The sequence below is a fragment of the Anser cygnoides genome, chromosome 4 (genome assembly GCF_040182565.1).
Source record: "Anser cygnoides isolate HZ-2024a breed goose chromosome 4, Taihu_goose_T2T_genome, whole genome shotgun sequence".
NCBI classification, from domain to species: Eukaryota; Metazoa; Chordata; class Aves; order Anseriformes; family Anatidae; genus Anser; species Anser cygnoides.
Genome location: NC_089876.1, coordinates 53,203,445 through 53,224,898, shown reverse-complemented (window position 1 = coordinate 53,224,898; position 21,454 = coordinate 53,203,445). Strand labels below are relative to the sequence as shown.

The window sequence follows — 21,454 nt, the reverse complement described above, 5'->3', positions numbered from 1 at the left end:
AAACTCCAAAATGTTGAGCTGCTTCTCAGATTGATAAGGGAAATATTTTTCCATAAATTTCACATGTCCTACATCTTCTGGAAAGCCCTTAGTCTAAAACTGCTTTTTATCACCTACCTGCCCTTCATGCAGCATGCTGCAGCTACCTCTACCAACCAACCATGAAACATATGAATGGTTAAATTACTCCACAAACTTTGCCACTGGTCAGTGGTTTTAGAAAATCCAGAATTTTCCAATACTAAGAGCAATTAACTGAGAAAGTAATGCATCAGATTGATAGCTTCCTTCCTTTTCAAGTGCCTCTCGTCAAAGACATTTTAAATTTTGTGCAAAACAGTGGACAACCTATAATAAAAATCTTGAGGAATCTGAGATAAAATTAAGTAGAGGAAGCATTTGAGAATAAGCTCAACAACCAACTGCAAAGATTAATATCAGTAGTTCGGGAAGCTTGACAGCAGATTTCTATGATTCTTCGTCTATCATAAAGACCATCAGTGATGACATCGAGACAATTTCCCTTACTCATGAGCACATTATGTATTGTTCAATTATGGCTTTGTAAAGAATGTAATGTCTGAGACAAGCTGCTTCTGCCTCATATCACTCACTATATAGGGCCCTAACATTTCTAAACATTTCCATTAACTAAAAAGGTACAGTTCACATGTTTTACAAATGTTTCCCAAACATCACAGCTTCACGCTCATTAGACAGTCCTCCAACACTCTCTACAACCAACTTTGCTCTGCCAGTACCGGAGACTTTACAGACACACCAAACATTTTTGGAAAAGGGGAGGATACTTAGTAAAATGTTGTATGTTCCTAATAATTCACTCAAACTCTCCACCAAACTTTCAACTACTACGGGTCAGTTTCCTGCTTAAATGCATTCCAATTCTATTCTGCTCTTTATCAATGAGCTTGTTACTGTAAATATTAGCACTGCAAACAGTTCCTCTACTTCCGTACACGCACAAGAATTCACTCAGTAAACAGGGCCTGTCTTTTGCATTGGTAGGCTTTAATGCTTAAAGCACAAACATCTATCTTCTTAATCCAAAAAAGGACATAATGTGAGCACAGCGTCTTAGTTGCAAGCTGATAATTAGCCTTACTGGCAGACGGAACTCTTTTGTAAATCATTATAATAAGTGCCCCTATGTGACCCCTCTTTTCCAGTTACCGTCTACCACCACAAATGTCCAAGGTTTGTACCCAACAGGAATGTTAACTTTCTGAAGTTACAAAAGTACCATAAAACAAACTTCAAGAATGTCCAAGGTGAAAACGAAATAGCCTTCCCTGGCAGTTTGTAGGAGGAGCAGACTGCAGTTAGAAGACGATGAAAACAGAAGTACTTTACTGCCTTCTAGTAAAATAACGCACTAAATCTAGCATTAAAAATATCAACACTTTTACTAAGTCATACACTTGACCACAAAGAGCCAAACCTATAGATAATAATCAGATCTTTGTAAGAAGCGTAGGAATGGCTTGCTTCATCTCAAGACTTGCATAACAAAAGAATATGAAACTAATTTACAACAGTTTGATAACTGCCCTGAACTATTACTGAGGTCTGTAACAGACAGAACATCCACTGCTGGTGCGTGTGTTTCTGGGGTCTACATTTCTTAATACTTTTGTAGACCTGCAAGAATCCCTGAGATGGTTTGTGCTCAGAAAATTTCCAGTGTGGTATCACACACCAGCTGGATACCCTGAAGCTTAGACAGGCAATTACAGGGCCCTGGTCCTTCAAAATGACAGCTCACGCTCCAGAAAGCATTGCTTCTCTCCTTAAAAGACTTCTCAGAGTTGAAATCAGGTCCTTGATCCAGGGCTAACTGCAGTGCATGTGGTCAGGGCTGAACTTCACTGTCCTGGGAGTGGTTCTACCGCACACTGATCTGCACGCCACCAGACATGCCCTTGACATAAGCCTAGATTCCTGCACCACGGTCCATCAAGGGCTGCAGAGAAGGCTCACTTGTTGCTTACAGCTGGTTGCTGAAGGCAGTCATACAACCGGGGAGAGAACAAGGGCAACATGGCAAAGAGAACCTGATTTCTGAGACTTCTGCCTGTTTTTCTGGGTATTTCATAGGATTCAGCTCAACATCATTACTTTTCAGGACATTACTTGGCTTACACTCTTGCTCTCATTTTACCTCTTAGCTTGACCACTAACTTTTGAAGGGATGGGAACACAGGAACCTAGAGTTCTAGATGCGGTAGTTTCTAAAATCTCTAAAACACTTCAAGATGCTGTGTTTTGTGGGCAACTGACAACCACAGAACTAACCTCAGAGTCAGCAGCTGAAAGTTCATTCTTTGAGAAAAACTTGACATACCATTTTGGTTTCATGTTAATATGCACTCTTTGTCTCTCCATCTATGTGGGCAAAAATGCACGCAACGCTCATCTAATTCAGTTGTATATACATGAATACAGGTTCTAAGCTTGGCTTTTTCTTCCCCCCCTTTTTTTTTTCTTCTGAAAGCTGTGTCCTATCAGCATAAAAAAGTTCCTGAAATACAACTTACAGTTTTTCCTTTCTCTCTCTTCCCCCACCTAAATAAAGGGGTTTAGAGGGTGTTTTAACATAAAGCAGAAAATGGAAGCAATCATTTTCCAGAAATTCCTGATGAACAACTTAAGAAAATGCTAAACAGTTAATAACCTCAAAATCTCTAGCAGAAACTCCAAAAGCTGCTAAAGATAAAAGAATGGAAACCACATGCAACATCCTAGAGACTCATAAGACAGTATAATGTACTTTCAATATAGTTTGAACTTCCGTAGTCTCACTTTATAAATTGGATTTCATGTCTGTAGGAACTGATAGAAGAGGTGTGTCTCTTTTTCACATTACATGCAGATCTCCAGATTTTTATAATGATATAAAAACTCTGAACATTTATACGAAATCAAGACTTCCTCCCTAGAACACAGCCAAACAGTATGGCAAACTATTTAGTGCCTGAAAAAAATAGGCTACAAGGGTTATACATGAAAGAGTAAACGTGATTTGGCAAAGACATTGAACCTAGGTATATCAGAATTGTAACAGATATACGAAAATTGTAAGGTAGCTTTAGAAACTGGAGAAAAAAAAAATGATTTTAGCCATGTCAGATGAGGAAACTTTTGTGAAAAACAATACAGAGAAGTCTCCAACTCCTCACTGAAAATAATCACCAGTTCACAGAGCAAAACGTTGCCTTGTCGGTTGAGTAATTTCTCAGACATCTGTAGCTATGCACCAGTGCTTCTGTCAGTGTGGATATCAATACTTCCTCTACAATTTCTTTATGTAATTATGGTTTTAAGCACCTCAGATTTGTACAAAAGCAAATGGCATCATTTTGCAACAGACTCACCGTCAGTAACACAATACCAAGTAGCTCATGCTTTCATTAAAATCCTTGAAAGTTTTGTCAGGAAACACAGATTATACTCAAATAGATAGTGCATGGAAATACCCAATCCACACAATACTATGACCACCTGCAAGACTTTCAGAACTTCACTTATAGTACAAAAGATCACTAGATCTTTAGTCACAGCAGCCATAAATCAGGGTGCTCTTCAGAATCCTTCAAACACTGACAAGAAAGGCTTTATACGCAGAGCCAAATTAAGTACAGTGAGGTGGGCTGGAAGAAATACAGCACCACTGGGTTTCTGTGCAAGGAAACTCTCCTTTAATCTGTGCAAAACTTTCTACGCTGCCTTGGTGAACCTGCTCTGCTATTCAGAGCTGGACTTATTAAAATTGTTTTGCACTTTAATAGCTGCTTTAAACAAGTCATTCTCATGAGTCAGACACAGGTTTTTACTCATGCTGTGTATGGGGACACACACAAAGATATATATTCATGCACCGTTACATAGATGTGCACACAGAAACAGATTTTCATCATCTCCTATCACAAAAAGGATCCTCATTACCTGTTGTTTGAAGTCAGAAGCATGCATTTTACATACATCTGTATGTACAAATGCACATCATCTTTGAAAGAGAGCTGAAAGAAACAACTCTGTTTCTAGGGACTACTTCTGTCCTGTGATTCAGCCTGCACAGAATAATGAATTGAGCCGAGGATTAAAAGTTACAAAAGACAACGAAATCCAACTACAAAAACAACATGATGATCATTTTTAAGGAGAAGTCTTCCAAGTTGTGAGTAAGATGCAAAGATGGGTAGGAGCAAGCCCAACATAAAGCTTGGCCTAAATACAGCAGGTTGGCTCTCCTGAGAAAAGTTGCTGTAATACATGCAGGTCTTGATTTAAACCAGATTTCCGCATTCAGTGCAGCCAGAGAACTGGGGTCATGCTTCTCAAATGATTCTGTGGCAGAAGAATCATCAGAAGAATTGTAGTTGGACTAGATGATCTCTGAAGGTCCCTTCTAACTGAACAATTCAATTCTAAGAATAACAAAAAAGCAAAAGTATTCCACAATCTTCTTCTGTTCACTATAGCCTAGGCAGGAGCTCATAATGAAGTTCCTCCAGACCAGCAGATACTGCGTGCATGCATTTCTTGCTCTCCAAAGTGGATTCTTCTTCATCATAGGAGAGGAATTCTTTTAAAATTTCAATTTAAAAATTAAATCCAGCTGACAGAATCTTCATCTGAATTCAATGCTTTTAAAGCACAGTTCAGTCACTTTCTTGTAAATGCAAAACTTAAACCAATCCTGCCCGAGACAGCAGAAGCAAGGAGTTAAATGCTGATGTTGTAAACTTAATTCCATGTGTTGTCCCGTTATTCACATGCATGCCTCAGGTACTGTGTTCTGCTCATGTGTACAGTAGCATACCAAGAAAGAATATCATCTTCCACTCTGAATTTGATGGATTTTGTTAGTTGGAAAAAAAAGTTGACATCACTAAAACAGATTTTTGTGTGTTAATCTATTTTTACATTTCAGCCTGGAAAATAAATGTAATCGTGTTGCCAATGAAAACCAAAAATATCTTTTCCTCTACATTTCTGCTGGCTGACACATCATGTCTGCAAATAAATGTCTTTCTCTAGAAAGCCTTCGCTTCACAGAAAACCATCAGGACAAATGAAACGTACCACCTTATGATCATGTACCAAAATTTAGATACTCTGGCTATGCAGAACAGCAGCTCCTGACACACACACTCAACTCTGCAAGCAAATAACTCTTTCATATTTTTAAGGCTGAAGTATGAACTCAAGTTCACATTGCTGCTTCCTGCCTGAAACATTCAGTAGCGAACCATGATGCGACGTAAGGTTGGGTTCTTCAGAAAGAATTGGCTTCTTCTCCTTTTATGTTTTAGGACAGCACATGTAATATAGATTACCTTCTGAAACTGGTAACAACCAAAATCCTACATCCGTTTCCAGGGGGCGTGGGGAGAGAAGCATTTTTTGGAGGCAGGAAGGAATAAAATTCCCAGACTCAGAAGAATGCACTGGGAAGGACTGAAACGAAGTCTAAATAATTGCTACCAAAGGACGGTTTTAGGACAATGCCATGTTCTACAAGTTGATCTAATTTAATCAAAGATTTCTTACTCAAACCCTCCCTGGATATGCACACTATTTGACTCATCTCATGCAGATGCACCATGCAGAAAAAGGCCTAGCAATAAACTGAGCCCACTGCATTTTTATTTGTTTATTTAAACAAACACTGTTTATCTTAAACGCCTTCCCTTTGTGGAAGGGGAAAGTGCTGGGGAGTGCCATACACATCAATTACAATCACTTTCTGCTTCAATAAAGGAAATACAAACTTCCCGTCTTGGCAAACGCTCGAATGTCTTGAGCAGGTGTGAGAATGACCATGTTAAGTGTCTAGACAGTAATGTGGAGGAAAAATATTTCCTAAGTTTCCTATGTGTGCTTATCCAGAAAGTATAGTTCAGATATGTAAAAAGAACTGCTTTAATTATAGGTTATCCTTCTACAATACTCATGGCAGCACAGAGAGCTTTTTTTTTTTTTTTTAATTATATGAAATCTGAGATGTTAAATTATCTGTAAAGCTCCAGGAAGTTCTGACACTCACAGTCACAAAAGACTGTCCTCTTCACTTTCTGCATAATGAGAGGTTAAAATGAGTCTTCCAGGCACACTATGACTCGTCTAGTAATTAGGCTGTATATATTCTTCCTACATCTTCCAAATGTGCGTGTTACCACTACGAACTCCGTGCTCAGTATTGCTAGTGCAGAATGGGAGCTTCACTCCAAAGGGTGATGATTATTACATAATCTAGCACTGAAATGCTATCTGTTAAGACTATGGGAATATTTCCAAGATGGACAACGATGGATGAATAACAAATTCCATAGGCATATTTTGATTAAAGAATATTCCCAGGATGAAAGATTTCCAGCCAAAGATTATGTTACCAAGAGTACATGAGACTAACAGTTAGTTAATATGTTTTACATTACTCTGACATTTTTATTGGGAAAATAAGCATCTTAGGGTCACCAACTCTTCTAAGGTCAGAAAAGGTCCAGTAGATACCCAAGTATTAGAACACTTCTTTCTTGGAGAGTGAACAGCAAATGGAAAGGCATATGACAGTAAGAGAAGACATTTTGTATGAAAATTATGTAACTAGCAATACAAAAGGTTATCCTTATCTTTCAGTTTCTTCTCACTGCACCCCATGTATTTCCCCTATCTACACATTTCCATCTTAGAAATTCAGCTTTTCAAAACAAAGGTTTTTATCGTTATGTCTTCCATGTTTAGTGTACACCATGACTGATAATCTACAGGAAACGGTGCTATACACAGAGAAAACCTATATACAGGACATCACACTGCTTGATGCTCTACTCTGCTCACAGGCACAGGGGTTTGCATTAACATTGGCATGAATAAAATCACAAGGCAGCTACTTAGGACAAAACGTTGGCCAAGGAAGTAATTTGCTGTTTGAAGAGTGCAATAATTTCCCATCAAATGAATGATTTTCACAAACCACATCAGTTTACTTCGCCCAGCTGAGAATCAGGTCTCTCACCAATTGTTTTGAAGCAGAGCAATAGAAAGAAATTTTATACAGGAGAGAAAGAAACAATTCCCCATTTAAGTGGGACAACCAGCATCCCGTCCCACAGGTCTGTTCCAGTTAGACTGCTCCCTCTTTCTTCCAGTGCCCAAAGCCCAACAGCTGAACATTACTCATCAAATTTACCACTGTGCCCTTACAGAAATGGAGGCATGCTGTTCTAACATAGCTAACATAGCTCTTAGAAACGGCTGCTTTAGTCATTCCGACCACAAAGCGGATCACAAAGCTGCAACCCTGCTCCTATTTGTGGAGAGGTTGGTTTATCCTGCCCTACACAGCCATCACGCAAGCTCAATACATTCTTCAGTGCAGAGCAGAGAATACTGAGCTGCTTTTCTTTTGCCTAGAACTGTAGATCTGTCCTATGCTGCCTAGACAGTAATTGCTTTAGAATAACATTTTGCAAATATTTGTGTGTTCCAATCATCACAGTCTCTGCAAAGAGAAAGCCATAGTCCTGGGCTAGTCAAAATTAATCAGCCCACAGTAACAGGCGCATGAGTGACCAGCAAGATGAGCTTGACCGGGACATATGTAACTGTCTGACTCTTACAAAGAAAGAGAAACAAAAAACAGTTTGAAGACATCCTAGAGAATTTCCTAGAACTTCATTAAGTAGAGGAACACAAAAACATACATTTACCGCAGTGCTTTATAATGGTATCTTGACTAGTCAGGCTACTTATTGTTACTTAAAACATGCTTTAAACTTGCAGAACAGTTTTTCACTGAGGGGGAAAAAGAAACAACTTCTTGGCATACATACTGCCAAGAAACCATTACCGCACATCCATCATCCTGATTTTAGGAAATCTTTTATGGCAGATTGCAGTATATGGTGACTCTTGGCAAATTTTGACTATGTGATGTATGCTTTCTTCTATCTCAAAGATGAGAGAAATGTTTTTTATCCACGAGACACTTCTACTTCCAACAAAATCCTACCTGCATATTTTTAAGAGTTTCAGAATTTTTAGGAACATCTGTACACACCCTACCCCATCTTTACAGTTTCTTTTATTCAGACTCATTGCCCACACCTTTTCCCAAAGGGTTTCTCCGTCTGGCCAGGAAAATTAGTACCAGAATATTATTTCACAGACAGTTCTTCCAGGTTTTGTTCCCCATCCAAAGATAGGATGTAACAGAGTCTCTCTTCGAATTCTGTCCTTACAAGTATTTGCCCCTTTTTCATAGTGAAGCAGTTTAGATACAATCAGCGAACAAGGGCTGAGAGCCACTTCACTTTGTATATATTTTTTCCATGCTCTCGTTATCAGTTATATATCTTAATCCTTGTATGTCTGGTATGCACTGTGAATCACAGGATGCCTGGACACTGTTCAGCTTCCTTAAGAACATCACCAAAACTTTCCTTACCCCAGCACTCCAGTGGATTTTGGTGCACACAGACTTGTGAGTGGACACAAAATTTTCCATATAATAAATAACGCATCCTGCGGAGTTAATTTCACAAATCTACAGTTTGATCCCAAGAACTGTGGTTTCAGTTCAATACAGCCACAGAATATTGTGGAAAAATGGTTTCTTGACCTCAAAGCCTAATGAAACATAGGATGTGTCCGCTCCTATTTTTAGCTGTATGCTCTGCAGTGCCATATTCCTTCATATAAGGCTGATCCAAATGTTCCAGCAGCAGACGTTGGTTTCTCCTTGATAGCCAACGCATATCTCTGCTTTCCAAGTTTCTGTAAACACATCATTATAAGGAAGGCCAGTCTTACTTGTCCCAGCCTTCTTTCTAATTATGTGCCTGCTGCCAGGAAACTTTCGCTTTTTTTTTTTTTCCTCTTCGGTCTTCGCTACTAAAATTTAAACAAATGTCTGCTACGGACTTGGAAAAGAAAAAGAAAATAATCTCCTAGGCAGTTACTGTTATAAGCCACTAAGTTACTAGGTAACGCCGAATTCCTCTCAACGCTCAGTTATAAACATTTGCCAAAAAAGCTAGCTGCTAGCTGGTCACCAAATATGTCTTTCCTCGTGAACTCCGCAGGAAACCCCCTCAGAGTTTTCTTTGATTTCGGCTAAACCAAAACCGAGGAGCCGCGGCAGGCTCGGGGAAGCATCGGGTCTGCTGCCGGTGGCTCCTCGGGTCCCTGCGGGTCTCCCGCCGGGGAGCAGCCGCGGCTCCGTGAGGGGCTGGCACCCGAGCGCCCGGGATGGCTCCGGGGCGCCCAGCGCCGCCACACAAAGCCCGGCTCGGCGGCTCCGGGGAGCCGCGTCGATGCCTCCCGCCCGTCCCATCCCGTCCCGTCCTTACCTCGGGGCGCCCGGGGCTCGCCTGGCATGGCCCGGCCCGGCGCGGCTGGGCTCGGCGCGGCTGGGCTCGGCGGGCAGCGCGCAGGTAGGAGCGCTAAATAGGGCGGGCCCGGCGGCGACCGGAGCCTCGGCCCGGGCCTCCGTGGCGGCCGCTTCACGTTAAGAGTCCTGGGGCGGGAGGCGGGACCCGGCCGCCGGCGGCAGCCCCAGCCCTGCCCCTGCGGCAGGCCGACACTCGGGGCTTTTCGGCTTGCTGCCCCCCGAAATGCCCGGGGCTCGCCTCAGGGCTTCGGCTTCTGGGCCCAGGGGAAGCCCCCGCGGTTCCTGTGGCGCCGTGAGGGAAGGGGGTGTCGGCACGGCCCGATGGGCAGCTGGGGAAGCTATGGCTCGGACCGGCCTTAAAGCTTTTCAGTGCTTGCTGCTCTGGTACAGTAACGCTCGCACCACCCCTCGTCAAGGCCCGGGGCTTTCAGGTTAAACTGAATTCAAAACTTTTTTTCCTCAGAAAATCCGTATCACCCTCAGACACCTACTTTGCAAACAGCCCCCTGTGCCTCCTTGCCAGTCAGGGAGCAGCATCAGAGCTCAGAAAACATTCACTATGTGCTACAAAAGCATGCCACTTTGCAGTCTAATTACACAAATCCACCCTGAGTGCCAAACACAGACTTTAAACACATGATTACTACTGCATGCTCCACTAAACACATCTTTTGGAGCCAGATACCTTGGTGTGTTCTCCCCCCCCACAAGCATCTGAAGACCAAAGAATAGATTTCTCTTGCTGGTTCACACCCTTCCCATTAGAATCCACTTGGGCGGGATCCAGTGCTTTCTTACAGATCACATGGCAACATCAGTTTTATAAGGAAGCAAAGAACACAACAAATCATCAACAAGATCTACTTGAAGATATACTTGAAGCAAGACAGAGAAGCTCAAAGATACACCTAAAACACTTCTATCCTCAAATCCACTCTTAATCCACAGTGGTGATTGGTGGTATCACCTGAAATTTCCCCAATGTGGACAGCAAAAAAGTGTACAAACAGAAATGTATTAAACACCTTGGACAATGCTTAAAAGATTTTAGGGCAGTTGAAAGAAAGGGTGCTCCTCTTTTCTCAGCTCCACTTTCCAAACAGTGTGTATTATAGTCCAGCTCTGGATGCCTGGAACCTGTTGGATTTACAAGAGCATCATCATAACTATTGTTCTCCAGCTGGAACAAACCCACAAGATGAGCAAGACTGGCACCTAACACATTTCACTCCACAGTGAAAAGGAAGAAGGTGGCAATGAAACTGCTCTGGCTTACTCAAGCCCCTTTACCCCTTTTCATTACCCAGCCCTCTGTAGGGCTCACAACTCACTCCACCTCACTTGACCACTCCAGCATGCAGCAGAGGAATGCTGCCAACTAGGAAAAGGGGAGGGCGAATAAAGCATCTTGCAGCTGCTAGAGCAGAAGGTGACAGGCCAGATCCTGGCAGTGACAAAACCGGCGCTGAGCTATTACTTTGTTTCTAGTTCTGGTACAGGACTAGGGGAAGAAGCATGGTAACTCATACACATAGTTTTAAGATAGTATAAAGGTAAAAAGAGTATCACTCATCAGTAGTCAGGTCTCTATAAGATTTTGGATAAGTATACTGGCTATGGATAACATTTTATCTAACAAGCAGAACACAGAATCTAACAAGCAGAACACAATCATGGCTGTAGATAATCTAACACGCATAACAAAACACTGACTGACATACAGTAGGAAAAGCATAGCATAGAAAAAGAGTAACTGGACTTCATATCTCTTTACTGCCCCTTCTCCTTTGTATTTGCTTATAACTGAGTTAATATTAAAATAACTGAGCTCTCCAATATTGTTTCTTCTGTCACAGCTCTTACGTTGCACATATTTTGCACATCTGTTGCAAGAATTTGGGAAAAGAATTCTATGTCTATGCATATATGCTCATGTTCACTTCATGGGGCTGGAAGATGAAAGCAAAAAGACAGCTTGTGCACATCAGCTTAGCTTGAGACACTTGCTCTGCTGTGACTCCACAAGCATAACTGGGCATGGAAAGTAGGAATGAAGCTCAACTTTCTGGGAACCAAGTATGAGGCACAATGGGAGATACAGATCCAAAGAGAAAGGAAACAAAAACATATGCTTAACTTAAAACTTAATATGATCTGTGATTCCTTCTTGTAAACAACTTTGCCTATCATTCCACTTCCATGAACATTTGCTTCTAGTTCAAGTTTCCAAATATCTGTAGAGAATGTCTTGCAAACTAAAATGAGGGAATTAATTTACACATAAAAGGTGATTGCATACAACTCAAATGAAGTCCTGATATTTAAATGAAACATTAAAACAAACAATTTTTGAAAAAATGCAACAAAATCAAAAGAAACGATAATTAATTTCTATGAACAAATGGAGGTAATGGTAAATGCCATTAGCAAAACAGGGAAAACAGGTAAACCCCAAACTGACTGAACAGGAGTCTTTTTTTTTTTTTCCCCCCAACATTGATTCAGACCTTGAGAATCCTCACAAAATAAAGATGTCAGTTTACACAATTCCATGAAAAAACAGATTGATATAACTGACTCAATTTCACATGAAATTATAACATTGCTAGTTGAGTACTTACTGTGTAATGATCTATATTAAGTACTACTGAAGTTTGTTCTGCAGGAAAGCCAAGTTATTTAAACAACTATTTTTCATGTAGATATAGTGTTTTCTGCACGGGAAACTCAAGCTCATTCTGAGTTAAATCACTTTTTCTTTTTGCTGAACTTATTTTTCTTTTTGAAATGGGTTGAGAAAAACATTAAGCGGGGAGACAGTTTTTATACCCCCTTTTAAACCAAATGAAAATAGTGTTGCTTAAAGCATGAAAACCAGAAAGGATGACTTCAGAAAAAAAAAAAGCCTTACACAAAGTAATTACATCCAGCAATCTGAGAGAAAACAAATGAAGATAAAACATTTCAATGGACTTCTCAAGAGAAGAATACTACAGAATAATACATAGTATATAAATGCAATCTTTTTGCTTGCCCTTTATCTTCAGTGAAAGAAGTACATTTTTAAACCGTGTATATACACTGTCATTCACAACAGCTAGTTTCCAGGACACTACACTACAAATAATTACATAATTCTATTTGTTTTTTTTTTGTTGTTGTTTTTTCTATATGTCTACTAGTTCTTTCTTCATTATGACATGCAAAATTTTAACATCTTAGCTGTTTGATAAAGATGTGTTAAAAGCTACATTGGAGAGTACACTTTCTAATCAGGCCAGTTAAGAACAGATCTCAAATTCTTTAAATCAAACCAGGATGTTTTCAAAAAGAAAACAAAACATAACTCAACAATTCTGAGGTGTAGGAAGAAATTATGACTGAGATTCAAATGGCATTTTCTACATGGGGGAGATGCATGGCACAAGATTCTTTCAGTCTTAAAAAGTGGAAGTTAATTCAAGAATATAGACATGCCTGTAAATCAACCCAAGTAATATTCAACTAGCCACAGTAGAGTTTTGCATCATATTACAGTTCAAATGTTGTTAAGCTCAGATGGAAATGGCAAGTAACAAACTCAGAAGGACTAGAAGAGGGGACTGGAAGAGTTTACAAGCATTCAACTGATTCATACGCAGCTGACTGATTTCAGTGATTTATATAGCCAATTCAGCAATCTCCTTGTTTTTCTTACATAAAGGAACTGCATCCCATTTGCACTAGCCATGCAAAATAAGCCCTGACGTGCCAACTATTGTGAATTTTCAATCTTTTATTAAAAAACAACCAAACAATAACAAACCACAAAACTTCCCAATAAAATTACATCTCCTCCCATACTTTCCTTGACAACATTTAAAAGCTTTGCATGGGGACTACTAAAACATGAACAAGACACTTTTTTTTTTTCCTGAATGCATAAGATTTTGTGATGTCTTTAGAAGACCAGAATATGCAAAGTTATGCTTTCCTAAATACAAAAAGAACTAACTATACCTCTGAAATGGCAATTGACCAACATGTACTAGTCCAAACTATTTAGCACTATTTCAAAAGTCTCCTGAATCCTACATTACAAACATCCTGGACTTGCTAACCCTTCTGGCATTGGCAGACACTGAGGTGGTAACCAAAGTGCTTTGCTTGGTGCTATTTCCTGTTGCTGAAATTTGCAGTGCCTGAACTAGAAACACCAAGTTGTTTGGAGCTTTTGTTTTTCTCAGCAGTGCTGGAAAACAAAGTATAACTGTATGTTACAAGAAAAATTACCTCAGCAAACATTTTCCATCACTTTCAATTCTGCAGATACAAGCCATCAAAGTTTTGTTTTACAGAGAGGAGACTATAGCCAGAGCCTACTTTCGAAAGTAAGTAATACTGCAAAGTCTTGGATCTAATAAAACATGATTCAACCAAAAATAGAATGAAGAGAGGGCCTTTTCCTCAACTTCTAAATATACCTAGAGGAAAACAAAAATTAAACATTTCTATTGCTGAGACACTTTTCACAAGAAGGCAGTTATCACTCTGATGGACATAAACATACACACATGCATATATACATGGTGATGAAGTGACTCATGCATAAGGCTTCTTTGTTTTAATACTGATTACTTCATCTTTTGGACTAAATCAGCGAAGGCCTTCAGGGCAAAGAATTGTTTAGATGATATTGATTAGACTTACTGTGCAACCCCTATGACAGCATGAAGAAAATGCTGGGTCTACTATACAGGCACTAGCTAGCAAGGAACCAGAGCAGTGATGGCTGAACATGTGCATAGAGAAGCCAAGCATCCCAGTGGCTTCCTTAAGGTACCAAGACACTTGAGGTACCCCAGTTTTCAGTCTTCTCTGACTGTGAGTAATCCTGAAGAGTTTCCTGGCCTGCACAACTATGGATAGAGCACACTGATGAACTCTGGAAATAGCTACTGTAAAGATAAAAAATATAAGCTGGAAAACAACTCACTCCTCAAACTCACAAGGATCTGGATCTGTGTTAAGCTGCCAGCTTCACTAACCCTGCAAAGGAGAACCACTTGGTAAGGTTCTGTCCAGTTTCTTTTCTCTCCCAAGCTGTGCAGCTGATTCTGCTCGGTGTTTGATCCCAAGTCTTGCAGCTTTTGCTTGTACTTTCATCCTCCCTCACTCTACTACGCTTTTCAGATTCTCTATTTTTAATTCATGAAGAAAATTGTAATATATTCTTCTGTTTCAATCAGCATATTGTGATCAAAATCTAAATAACCTTGCCTCAGGCTTACCCTCTGTGGTTTCTTTAGTATTGCCTTTATGATTTCTTCTTTAGTTCTTAGTAAATTTGGCATAACACGCTTCAGCTGGGATATTAACGTCATATTTGCAAGCATCACTGTGGATCTCTGACTAGTCTGCCTACACTTCAGACAGTAAGATCATTAGGAGACATACAAGCTTATAGAAGGTCACAGGTGCTTAAAGAGACCTGAATGTCAGCCGGACGTCTAATTCCCAGTTCCCAACTCAGACCTCAGCACCACATTCTCTTTTTTAATACTCCTACTAATACTACTAATACTCCTACTAACTACTCCTACTAACACTACTTTAATACTCTTTAATATTAATACTTTAATAATACTTTAATACTTTAAATATGGTAATATTGAGTGTTATATCTTTCCATTAGTCACACTGCAGTAACTTACAGCTGCTGTAATTGGGAGGCCTGTCAGGAAAGATAAAAAAGCTGTTTCTTCCGAGTCAGGCTTCACCCACAATATTTAAAACACTTTTCAGTAGCAGTTTAGGAGCTGATCTAGTCACAATTTCAAGATCAAAGCATAACTTACTTCCTTTCACCAGGGTGTCATGCTCATAGTGCTATTAATTGTTTGCTGAAGAGGTTGTGAATTTAAGAGACATTCTACTGCAAACATTTTGAAAACAGAGCAAAGCAGGCCAGCACACTAAACAGTACAGCTCAGGTCTGTGCCCACAGCTATTTAGTTTTCTCCGTTGTAGCTTTCACACAGCCAGCCGAGATCACAGCTGCACCTTCATCTACTGAATGTTTCTGTTGTGTTCATTCTTCCTGCCCTGAGTAAGTCTGAAGTGAAACGGCGTTCTGTCTTTTCTCCTTCTGGGAATAAGACCTTTTAAATTCATCCCATATAAGTAGGGAAAAAAAAAAAAAAAAAAAAGAAAAAGACATGGGGGATTAGGATCACAGGGTGTGGATTCCATACGTACGTACAAAATGGTAGCCTGCTTGCATTTCTGACATTCCAGAACATTTTCCATCAGGTCATTTTGCTATGAAAGTATTTTCTGTCAGAACTGTCAAGATTGTTTGTGTTTGTGTGTGTGTGTGTGTGTGTGTGTGTTCTCATTTTCTCTCTTTTCTCTTTCTTACTACTGATCTCAACTACGAAGACCTGTCAGTGTCTCAGGGATGGATAGGTACCTTTCCAGATGAATTTGCAAGCGTTCAACACTGTACTAGACAAAAGCTCACCACAAGTTTTTTTTTTTTTTTCCTAACTCCAGCAGAGGACTCATTTATCTTCAGGCTACTGCACGACGGGGTTGCCAAAGACCCCTCCTCCATAAACAAAAATCGATAAAGGGCTTTCGGAAACACGAGCACACATGACAGACACAGCCCGAGCTCCTCAGCTTTGCTGGCACGGGATGACAGGAGGCCAGGGGCGAGCCCTCGAGCCTCGCTCCCCCGCGCTTACCCCTTGGATCCGGAGCGGCTCCCACAGCTCCCATCCCGCCTCCCTCCCGCTCCTATTGTGAAACCCTCCGGCTCCCACTGCCATATTTGGCGGCGGGGACCGCTCTTTGTCCGCCTCAGCCCCCCGGGCCGCGCCTCCCCCGGCTGGGCCGCGGCCCGGCTCCAGCCTCCTCCCCGCCCGGGCCCCGGCGGCCGTCGCCATGCCCATGTAAGGCGCCGCTGCCCCGCCGGGCCGGGCCCTCAGGGCCGACCCCTGGTCTGCCCCGCCGCCCGCGGGCCCCCCGCTCCGGCCGCCCGGCTCTCAGCGACCCCCGGGGTGCTCCGGGAGCTGCCCCAGCCCCCGGCGGCGAGACGGAGGCCAGCGAAGGCACCCGTCTGCCGTGTCGGAGCTGGGAACGCGAAAAGTCGTCGTGCTTCTCCCTGTTTCCCAGGACAGGCTCCAGCACGTCATTCGCTGCTGCTTTCTGCAGAGAGGGAGGAATCCCTGAACAATGCTGCCTGCTTTTCTTTCTTTTTTTGTTGCACCACCTGAAGAAAGCAAACAAGACTAGATCTCCTCTCGGAATACACCTAAGCTCTTTTTAGCTGTATTATAAAGAACAGCTTATTTGCTGGAAGTAGGTGTAAACTTACTACATTTCCACTGCTTGATACCTAGTAGCACATTAGGTAATTCACCAGAAAGAATTTACAGTCCCACTGTCCATGTGCACACAAGGCCAACTGCAAGCAAGGAATCACAGAATCATACACTTAAAAAAATGCCGTACTATTCACTGTATGTTTTATTCACATCATCTAGATTTAATCTTGTTAAAGCGGGATATTGTGGACATTTCTGTGATAGTCTTTTTTAAAGAAATAAATACCAAGGAGTCCTCCATGAAGTGATTACTTTCTTTAAATGGAAATCTGAAAATGATAACGTTTCAGGAGAATTTTTACTGAATATGTCTACAGTGACAACTGAAATAAAATGAATATGCAGACATATTTCTGCCTAAGGAAATCATTGAGCTGTGACTCCTTAAAAGGAGTACCCTCCACAAGTAATGATTCAAAATTAGTAAAAGTCTTGTGAGCCCTCTCTCAGGCAGCATGACAAGAAACAGTATTTTGCAACAAATTAAAGAAGTAGCAGCTAAATTTCTGACTTCCTAATTCTATCTGAGAGTCTGGAAGCATGCCCATACTTCTCAGTGAGATTCCTCAGTATTAAGATGTGAAAAGATGTCCTTAAGCAATGCCAACCATTCTTGCATTATTGCAGGCTCCTGTGGACGTTTGGGTGAAGCAGAAAACAAGGAGCAGACAGGATCAAAGAGAGCACTGCGTTAAGTCACTGATGTACGGGGCAATAGTGACTGCTCCTGGGCACAAGTGCCTGAAAAAATAATTAGGGAGAGTACAAAGGTACAATTATAACCACTGTCCTGTAACACTCCTTCAGCTGCACCCAACACATTGAGCTAGTTATGTTTTCCGCTTCACAGAAAACCAACTCTGGTATTTTTATATTGCATTCTTGCCCTAAATAGAGGCCTAGACAAGCTTGTTTGCTTGTGAGAAACTCTCAAACTAGAAAAATTTAAGGAAGCAGCTTAATAAGAATAGCAGAATAAGAAATATATTGACCATATCATATTTACATTACATACATAAGCTACCATGCTAAAATTCAGCTCAAAAACAACAATAAAAACCCACCCTAAAGCAAAATAAGAAACATATAGCCTACAAAGAAGAGGAACAACTTAGCAGAACTTCTATCCAGCAAAATCTCCTAGTTTCAAGTTATCTGTTTCTAGATGAATTTAAACATTCATAAATGACAAAAATGATAGCATTAAAACAAAAATAATTAAAAAAAATAATAAGTTAAGCAAAAGTCATAAGGACATACGATTGTCAAACAACAAAACAAAATGGAATGCCTCCTAGAGCTCATCCCCTCCGTTCCTGAAGGCTACAGTAGCACTAGTTTATTTCCGACCAACTCCATCATTTCTAGCAGGTGTTCGGGCTGCTGACAAATAACTCGCTGCTGATTCTGCAAACAATTTATTGTCCACTCCCTGTCATCTGACAAAAGTTCTTCTGAATGGAACAAATGGCACCAGAATGGATATGGTCAGGGCAGAACGACGCATCCTCTGACCTCTGAGGTGCTGTTCTATGTTTGTTCTTTTGCTCATGATACATTTCACTTGCGCAAATACCAAAATTATGTCTCTGCTGAATGAGGAACTTGTGATGCCCTCCAGAAAGCTATATAGGAACTTCAGTAAATGCATACAAAAACTTAGGCCTCTGCTCTTGAAGATGAAAAGGATGATCTCCCAGCTGTCTGGAAGTTACTCAAGCTACTTTCAGTGACCCCTCTCCAGACCCCTCTCCATCCCCCTCTACATCTCATCAAACAGGTTTCAAGGTACAGGTTTTCTCTCTCTACTCCGTGTAGTTAGATTACTACCATTTGCCTCAGTGACAATGTTCCAGCCAGTAGAGCGCATGTGTTCCCCATGCCATCTTCTCATCCTGGTAGCTGCCAGTTTGTGCACACAACCTAATCTTTCCTTCTCCCCTCAGTGAACCCACTCTTGTAAACTACTCCACTGCACGCAGTAAATCACCAGGTGCAGCTAGACTGAGATGTGGCAACAGCTTCCCTGAGGGCTTGGAATGCTGCCCTCGGAAAAGTGAACTGCATCGCTGGCCCACCTGCACCTCGGCCAGGGTGTGCTCTGACAGGCCAGCCTGACATAAATGCTATGGCAGTTCTATGTAGTTAAAAAACTGAAGACTCTGTAGGAACAGTGGAATAGATACATGCCAGAAAAGATCACATCGTTAACTTGCTGGGCCTAAATAGTTTTATCATCTGAATATGAAGATGCTAGGTACTGGAGCTCAGCCTTCAATCAAATGCAGAGTACCAGCAACAACTGGTTCAACCTGCTACTAGGAACGCTGAACACATGGGCTACAATACTCTTTAATGTTATTAAAGGAATTGTAGAAACAATAAATAAAAAAATCACTGTTTTATCAGTAAAACTGACTTCCTCTGTTAGTATTCAACCCTGAAAAAAATTAAGAAGGGAATTGTAACATAAATATTAAAAAAAATAGTAATATTATAAAGCATAATCAACATATAATCACATTTCTCAGATTAAACATCTTGCTATATTCAGGATGTATAGAGGAACACATGATGAGCGGTACCAGATTCAGCACAGTTCTATGTGAAATTCAACTGGATACTTACTGCTCTTTTGAGAATTGACAGGTTACTTCTGTTTTTGGTTTCTTTCTTTCAAACACTTATTTTTATTTGTGCAACAAGATGTATTTTGTCAAGCTTTCATCCCTTGGCAGCTTAGATTCTTCAGAAGCCTTTCAAAATGGAATGGGTTGAAAGTCTTTGGCAATCCAGTGGACTGTATCAACTAGATTTCACTTATCCACATGGTTCTTGTTGATTCCTTCATACAGTTTGAGAGATTGTGAGGTATCACAGTATCACAGATTTCTAGGTTGGAAGAGACCTCAAGATCATCGAGTCCAACCTCCGACCTAACACTAAGTACTCCACTAAACCATATCGCTAAGCTCTACATCTAAACGTCTTTTAAAGACCTCCAGGGATGGTGACTCCACCACCTCCCTGGGCAGCCCGTTCCAATGCTTAATAACCCTTTCAGTAAAGAAGTACTTCCTAACATCCAACCTAAAACTCCCCTGTCGCAACTTTCGCCCATTCCCCCTCGTCCTGTCACCAGGCACGTGGGAGAACAGACCAACCCCCACCTCTCTACAGCCTCCTTTAAGGTAACTGTAGAGAGCGATGAGGTCGCCCCTGAGCCTCCTCTTCTCCAGGCTGAACAAGCCCAGCTCCCTCAGCCGCTCCTCGTAAGACTTGTTCTCCAGACCCCTCACCAGCTTGGTCGCCCTTCTCTGGACTCGCTCGAGCACCTCCATGTCCTTCTTGTAGCGAGGGGCCCAAAACTGAACACAGTACTCCAGGTGCGGCCTCACCAGAGCCGAGTACAGGGGCACAATCACTTCCCTAGACCTGCTGGCCACACTGCTTCTTATACAGGCCAGGATGCTGTTGGCATTCTTGGCCACCTGGGCACACTGCTGGCTCATATTCAGCCGACTATCAACCAATACTCCCAGGTCCTTCTCGGCCAGGCAGCTTTCCAGCCACTCATCTCCCAGCCTAAACACCCAGAGGTGTTACCTCTCTTTTGATTTCCCCCAAATGTCACATTTTAATTTCTTTATTTTAGATCATACTATTATTTCTATATTTTCTACTGTTTCCGATACTCGGCTCATCAGTCAAGAGTCCCCTGGAAGTCCCTGAACACTTTTTAAAACTGGGGCTATATTCACCACCTTCAGTGTGTTAGCTAAAAAGTATCTTCCCAAATTGTTGGCCTATGTATAGTCTGTAGTCTTAACACATTTTTCCTTTTCTGGAGTTTTTTGGATACTCAGGAAAGAAACACATGTTCACATTGAAACCAAGACAACATAATCAAGGACTGCTTGCTAACTATTCCTTTCCGCAAACTTCTCCAAGGACTTTCATGTAAAGATAGATATAAGCGTATAGGTATCCATAGGCAGCCATGTAAACACAGACCAAGAAAAGCATTTCCCATTTTAAGATTAATCTATGCAGTTTAGCTGATCATTAAAATGTTTTCATGGAATCACAGGAAAGATGGGGACAAAACATTTCTATCTCAACATTTTCACCATAAGCAAAACACTTGATAGTAAAAAAAAAAAAAGTCTGCATCATGCACTACATGCCTGAACTCATAGCATAGCATTAAATATTTACACATGACTATGTAGAAAAGCTTTTCATGATGCCATAACCATAACATTTTAAAAAATGCATGTATTTTTTCAAGTATCACAGAGTTTTGTCATCTAAATATGTAAATGGGACTCTAAAAGAAATATAATTTTTTACTGAAACCAAAAAACATTTCTTTAATATCAAGACTTCGGTCAATAGTATTTCAGTACCACAGATCAATTTATTGCTTGAAGTGAATTCTCATTTAATCTTAAAACATGCTTTTCTGATTCCAAATCCATGTGAGCAACATTAACATTAGGCATCTGAATGAAAACCATGTGCTTTCGTATCAAAATACTATTGCCAGAGCCTTCATTGCAGAAGTACTAAAACATATCCTGGGGGAAACCTGGATAAAAGCTACTCTGAAATATAATGCAGTTATGAGCGGTAAAAAGTCATACATTTGACTTACATTACAGCAGCA

General features: G+C 41.0%; 1 protein-coding gene across 10 annotated transcripts in view; it reads right to left on the bottom strand.

The window, feature by feature from the left end:
- PALLD (palladin, cytoskeletal associated protein) overlaps positions 1–21,454 on the bottom strand; it is a 200,695-nt gene that overhangs the window by 59,241 nt on the left and 120,000 nt on the right. The window contains exon 1 of one of the 10 annotated variants that reach the window (XM_066996750.1): positions 9,375–9,532. The exons of 8 other annotated variants lie outside the window; for them this stretch is intronic. The gene's annotated coding sequence lies outside the window, so the exon portion shown is untranslated. Of the gene's footprint in view, positions 1–9,374; positions 9,533–21,454 lie in introns of those variants that run through there. One more of the 10 variants, XM_066996751.1, reaches the window with a different exon arrangement.